Below are 6,651 nucleotides of genomic sequence, written 5' to 3' on the forward strand. Positions count from 1 at the left end.
AGAATCATAGAATCATAGAATGGCCTGGATTGAAAGGACCACAATGATCATCCAGTTTCAACCCCCTGCTATATGCAGGGTCACCAACCACCAGACCAGGCTGCCCAGAGCCACATCCAGCCTGGCCTTGAATGCCTCCAGAGATGGGGCATCCACAGCCTCCTTGGGCAACCTGTTCCAGTGCATCACCACCCGCTGTGTGAAAAATTTCCTCCTACTATCTAACTTAACCTCCCCATCTCAGTTTAAAACCATTCCTCCTTGTCCTATCACTATCGACCCATGTAAACAGCCGTTTCCCCTCCTGTTCAAAGCTCCCTTAAAGTACTGGAAGGCCACAATGAGGTCTCCCCAGAGCCTTCTCTTCTCCATGCTAAACAAGCCCAGTTCCCTCAACCTTTCTTTAGAGGAGATGTGCTCCAACCTTCTGACCATCTTAGTGGCCCTTCTCACTGCTAACCCCTGGCTTCACATACAGCGAAGGTGTGAGCAAAGCATCAAATATTTGTGGGAAATCACAGCCGCGGTCATCATGAAATCCCCTCTCCCTCTTCCCCTCCTATTGCTGGCAACAGACAAAATATTTACGGTCTGCACAAGGATTACGTTTTATACACCTTGCCCAGCCAGTGACCTATTGGAATTTCATGTACTGTAAGAAATATGAGCCACCAACCTGCCTCTTCAATTTTTATAATTTCAAGTATTTCTTACATTTGCAGCTGCCTAAAGGCTCTGCGAGCACAGAAGGGCCGGAAGCGATGGTTACTTTACCTCACATTTCTCTGATGGCCTGTATTTCACTTTAAAACCTGCCAAAACACCTTTCCCAACAAGCTTTCCTGCTGGATTCCTTGTTGTGCCTTGTGTGGGGCCAGGTGGAAGGGGGTCAATGTCAATACCGTCAGCACAGAAGGCAGGGCTGAGACAGACTCCAGGAGCCCACCCAGTCCTATACATACACAGGTTTATGGAGACAAGACACCTGAGAGGCCCCAGGCAAGTCTCGGTGATGGGATTTCCCAAAATGGAAGGCAGCCAAGGGAGGGATGGCGTAGGCGCTTCCCTTTTGTGCACACTGTTATGTGGTTCTTGGCCAAGAGACTGGGTTTGGAGACAAAGTGCTCCCCATGGTGTGGGCTTGGGGCTGCAGCAGCATCACGTGTCCCTGGGGGCACCTGCAGTCACAGGACTCCTCACAGCCCTGTCCCATTGCAAGCAGCATCTGTCAGGACCCTGTGCTGGGCCTGTGGGCAGTGGGATCCTCCTCCCAGCCCCATGGCTGCTACGGGGCTCATGGAGGTTGGCAGAGCACTTTGAGTCTCCTCACTTCTGTTTTCCAGCTGCAAAATGGCAGTAATTATGTTGGCCTGCTCTATAAAATGCCTTGCAAACGCAATGCAACAGCTAAGTACTATCACGATTATGTGTAAAATAATCCATTATAGCCTATGGATGCTGGAGAAGGAATGAATGGTGTCTGGAGTCCACATAAACACTGTGCTAGATCAACGCAGGCAATATGACAGTGATGATCTGGTCCTTAGTGTATGTTCTCACAAATCCACATGGGGTTGAAAAATCCAAACATATCTCTTGGCTGACAACTGACTAAAGCTATGTCGCAGGGAGGAAGAAAACCTAACACCATTGCACATACCAAACTACATATTTCCTGCTTTGATCACAGAATGAAGAATGTTTTTTTGGCCAAGATTTCTGCATATGAGGAGAATTGTTTTCGGTTCGTTTTTGGGGTTATTTTTGCAGATCAGACATCAGAGTTTGATATGAAGGAGGTACCCTACCAGATCATGTAAATGTTTAACACTCTGTTGAAGTGAGGCACTTATCAGCTTTAAAAATTAAAAACTGTCTGGGAACAAACGTACTTTTGCTGACAATGGGAAAGAAACCTCCTGACCTAACCTCCACGCAAGCTCAGGCCAACATCTCCTGTACTCCAGCTACCAGGCAAACCTGAGAACTAACTTAAGGTTCTTCTACGGAAGCTCCAGAAGGAACTAGTTTAATTTCACTCTGCACTAAAAGCCAGCCCGAAGGCATCTAGCACTTTGTGGTCGAGGAACTGCCTGCTTCCAGCTCCCTCTTGACACCCTGCTCATCACCCAGCACAACTGACTAAATCATCAGAAGAGCTGCCCACAACAGCAAAACTCGCTTAGCACACTCAGACTGAAACACACGGATTTCATAGATTCACAGAATCATTAAGGTTGGAAAAGACCACTAAGATCACCTAGTTCACCACCAGCCCATGCCCACTGACGATGTCCTCAGTGCCACATCCACACGGTTCTGGAACACCTCCAGGGCTGGTGACTGCACCACCTCCCTGGGCAGCCTGTGCCACTGCAGCACCACTCCTTCTGAGAAGAAATTTTCTCTAATGTTCAACCTTTCTTTCCTGCAATGCCACAACCTGCACATTTTTATAATGAGGACAAACAACAGAGATGCTTCTCTCACTCACGAGTGCACACAAAGCTGTGTGCCCTGGGCATCAGCCTCTGCCCATCTCCCATCTACAGACACAGAGCTGCAGGGATTGTAGGTGCTACCCTGCCTTTTTCAAAGTCATACAGACAAAAAGGAGGGGAATAGGCTTATACAGAGATTTTTTTTCTATAGAAACTACTGGAGAAGCTGGCTCCACAGCCCCCATGGCCGCAGGATGCTGTGTCACCTGCGCTGTGCTACTGGCGGAGGCATCCAGACAAACATGGAGGAGATGGACCCCACAGGGCCACTATCTCTATGGTACCTCAACAGTAGTGCTGCCCAGGGCATTTCAGTGTCTGGGAGACTTCTCCAGAGTGGAAGTTTTCCCTGGAGGTGTTCAAGAACCATGTGGATGTGACACAGAGGGATACAGTTAGTGGGCATGGTGGGGATGGGTTGATGGTTGGACTTAGTGGTCTTTTCCTACCTTAATAACTCTATGATCCGATGATTCTACTCTGAGTGGCAGAGAACAGTACCTAGATTATCTCCTAATTAGAAACAGAAACTTCATTTTAACACAATACTTTCCTTCCTTGTACACTACATATGAAGCCACATGACGTATCCCTTGAGGACATCGTCCTGGTACATTCACATTTTTCAATGGAAAAATACTCCAGCAACACGCTAGCGAGTGGAAAAGCTTTACATTTAAATAAGGCTTGAGACTGCAATAAGGCACTGCCTCGTATAGAACAAGTACAGCCTGATCATCCTCCTAAACAATGGGGGAAGGGGGATAAAAGTCAAGGATTCAAATTTACAATGGTGTGACCCAAAACCACCTGAGATTTTGTAAATATTTCTTCTCCCCTCAGGTCTGGGTATTCACATATTCCCCTTGATCTCTGTCTTAAGAATCCAGTTCCTCCAAGGGGGAGAGAAAGGTGCACAGTATTGGGCAGTTGGAGTTTGCTGTGTAGCTGAGCAGCTCTGCATAACAAACGCGTTCAGCTCCCGCTCAGGATGTGCAGAGCTCATTTATAAATCTTTTGCCAGACTCCAAGTTGCTTGTTTGAAAAAGAGATGACATTTATTCAGTTGGTAAAATAATCCACCAGCACATAAAGTGTCCCTTTCAATGCCTCTGAAAGAAAGCCCAATATACACATTCTTACTGCTATAAAATCTTTGCAGCAGTCACTGGCAAAAGTATTTGGAAAGGATTTCAGAACATCCATATCAGCAAGATGCAAATGCAAGGGTTTTGTTTACATGGCCCAGACTGTGCAGGATAGCTGTCGCATAAAGGAGTGGTGAAAGGGCCATTGGTTACGTGTTGGAAAACAAACGTGTGAGCAGCAGTGCCAGAGACAGTGCTGCACATGGATGTGGCCTGGGAGGAGGGCAGGGAAACACCCACTGAATGCACAAACCTGTCCTGTTGTCAAACACAACCTGCAAAGTCGAATGTGCTATGGAGGAGGATTTCATTTCAAGGCTGGTTGTGGTTCAATATGCTAGTGAACAGGCAGAATAAACAGTGTAATTGCACATCTTTTATTATTTTATTATGCAACGGCCTGGACCTTACATTTCCAAAATTTAAATGCCTGAGCACTCACCTTGAGACAGCAAAGAAGAGCTGAATTTTCAGTTTCCTCAGCATCTATTGGCTGGTCCCTCTGAAAATCATTTCATAGAACAGTTAAAGTTGGAAGAGACCTCTAAATCCAACTGCCAGCCCATCCCCACCATGCCCAGTGACCACGTCCCTCAGTGCCACATCCACACGGTTCTGGAACACCTCCAGGGACGGTGACTGCACCACCTCCCTGGGCAGCCTGTGCAACTGCATCACCACTCTTTCTGGGAGGAAATTCTTCCTAATATCCAACCTGACCCTCCCCTGGTGAAAGTTGAAGCCATTACTTCTCATTCTATCTCTGTGATCTAGGAGAAGAGGCCAACATCCACTTGCCACAACCTCCTTTCAGGTTGTTGTGGAGAGCACATTATAGAAATGTCCTCTGAGACTCTTCCAAAATGAATGCACATGGAAGCATGGAAGCAAGCAGTTTAACAAATTCAAAAAATGGCTAAGCGATTTCCCCCAGCCTGGTAGTGCTACAGGATCACTCCTATTTTTGTGAGGTTGACAGGAATATTGTTAAGTCTCATCCTTCGCTGAGGTTTTGCCCTCATCCAATTTGTACTGAGGCAAAGAGCACTCAGCAAGGCTTTCTTCACCATCCACCATTTGGTACTTGCCTCAGGTCTGGATTTCACATACTGACTGCCATCTTCCACCAATGTCTACAACACATTTTGCCTGCTATACAAATATATATATATTCCCCATTTTTCTGTTGTCCTTTTCATGAGGAAACCAAACCAAAAGCCATAGTCAAAGCAGCACTGACCTTCCCGGTAGTTCCATCCTGCACTGCAACCAAGGCTCTTGTGTACTTTTCCCTTTAGTACAGTGTCCCACCACCAACACACCTACCTTCTGCCCAGGAGGCTGCAGCTAATTCCCAACGCGTCCACATGAGACAGCAGCAAATATTGCTCCTGACAGGGTTATTACTTTGTACTTTGGATGCTGAAACACTGAGAAAAATTGTTCTAATTTCAGAGTTTATTCAGATGGTACAACAACGCTGTTCATCTTTAGTTACTCTGCTTCCACAAGCAAGCAATGCTGCGTTCTGCCATTAATCTGCTGTGACAGAGCTGCTTTGCTGCCCACATTGAGAGCATCTGTACGAGAGGAGGAACAGATGATCAAACCACACACACAATCCGACTCCAGGGCTGAAATTCAGAGTAGTCCTTCCAATGAAACTTGAAAGGTTTGGAAATAGTTGACGTTTTTATAATGTGCTAATGATAAGACAAAAATCCCATGAAAGCTTCTCGGTGCAAGAGTACATGGAGGAATGCTGCAAGTCATCATACACTACCATTATAGAGTATCCATAAAGGGTCCAGCTGCTGAGAGCTGAAGTAGAGACAGAGAACTTTTTCTCCCTAAATACTTTTGAGTTTAGCAAATGCTGTCTCCAGCTTATCCAGATGCTGTAGGCAAACAGAGCAGGGCAAAAAATAGATCTTCAGTTTGATGCCAGTTCTAAGATAATAATAAAAAAAAGAGAGAATGAGTAGAGGATGGAGCAAACATTTTGCTTGGTTGCAACACTTTGGCTTTGAGCCTTTTAAAATTTCCAAAATGAACCTGAAGCCTTTCAAAACAAAGTTGTGGCAAATCAGAAGATGTCGAAAGGAGTGTTTCTTCTGCTTTGAAGTTTGGGTGCTTCTTTTCTCCATTTCTTTTTGCATATGAACAACTTCACTAAACTGACATTTCAGTTTCACAAAGTGACATTTTCTTTCCAAGAAAACGTTTGGCCAAAAAAATGTCATCTCTGTGCAGCAAGCAGATACAAAGAGAAAGCTCTCTAATTGACATCCCTTAGAGCAGCTCCAACACATCCCCAAAAGAAAAAATGAGACATGAAACCTCAAAACCGTAACTTTGGTCAATGTTAAGCACATGTAGCTCATGTGAAGTAATGCAGACAGCTTTAAGAGCTCATAGGAGCTTCTGACTGCCGGCACCCTCTTGCTGAGCTGGAGTGGATAACCACCATGCTGCAGAAGGTGAATTCAAATTAAAGCGATGTGAAGATGAGTTTGTACAGATCCTCCCTTTTGAGAAAGAAGCCTTTTGTTGGAACACCTCAGCAAGGAGATCTGGCATCCAGATGGACACAACAGCTCCAAGGGTGAAGTCTATCCCCAGCCCTTCTCACCTGCCCTGCCCTCTGAGCCTAGCAGAGCTGGGATGGGCTCACAGGGCTGCACCTCACCTAATGGGAAAAGCCAGGGATGTCCCCACCAAGGAGGGCGCCAAGGTCCAGGTAATTGCAGGACTGTGTGGCTCTAGCTGTGGGCAGGGATCTGGTCCAGCCCATGTGACGCTCCCAGGGCTGCCATACTGTGCTGCTGACATGCTCTGCAATGTCTGTTTCCAGTGTAACAGCCCTGAAAGCAGCCATGCCACTCTGTTTGAAACTAAAGAGGAAACGGCAAGGCTTTGAAGTCAGAAGGTGTATAATGAATTCGACAAAACTTTGTATTTCAAAGCCGGTTCTATTTGCAGAAGCCATCTGCCCTGAGAAA

This window comes from Meleagris gallopavo, chromosome 1, assembly GCF_000146605.3.
Source record: "Meleagris gallopavo isolate NT-WF06-2002-E0010 breed Aviagen turkey brand Nicholas breeding stock chromosome 1, Turkey_5.1, whole genome shotgun sequence".
Lineage (NCBI taxonomy): Eukaryota > Metazoa > Chordata > Aves > Galliformes > Phasianidae > Meleagris > Meleagris gallopavo.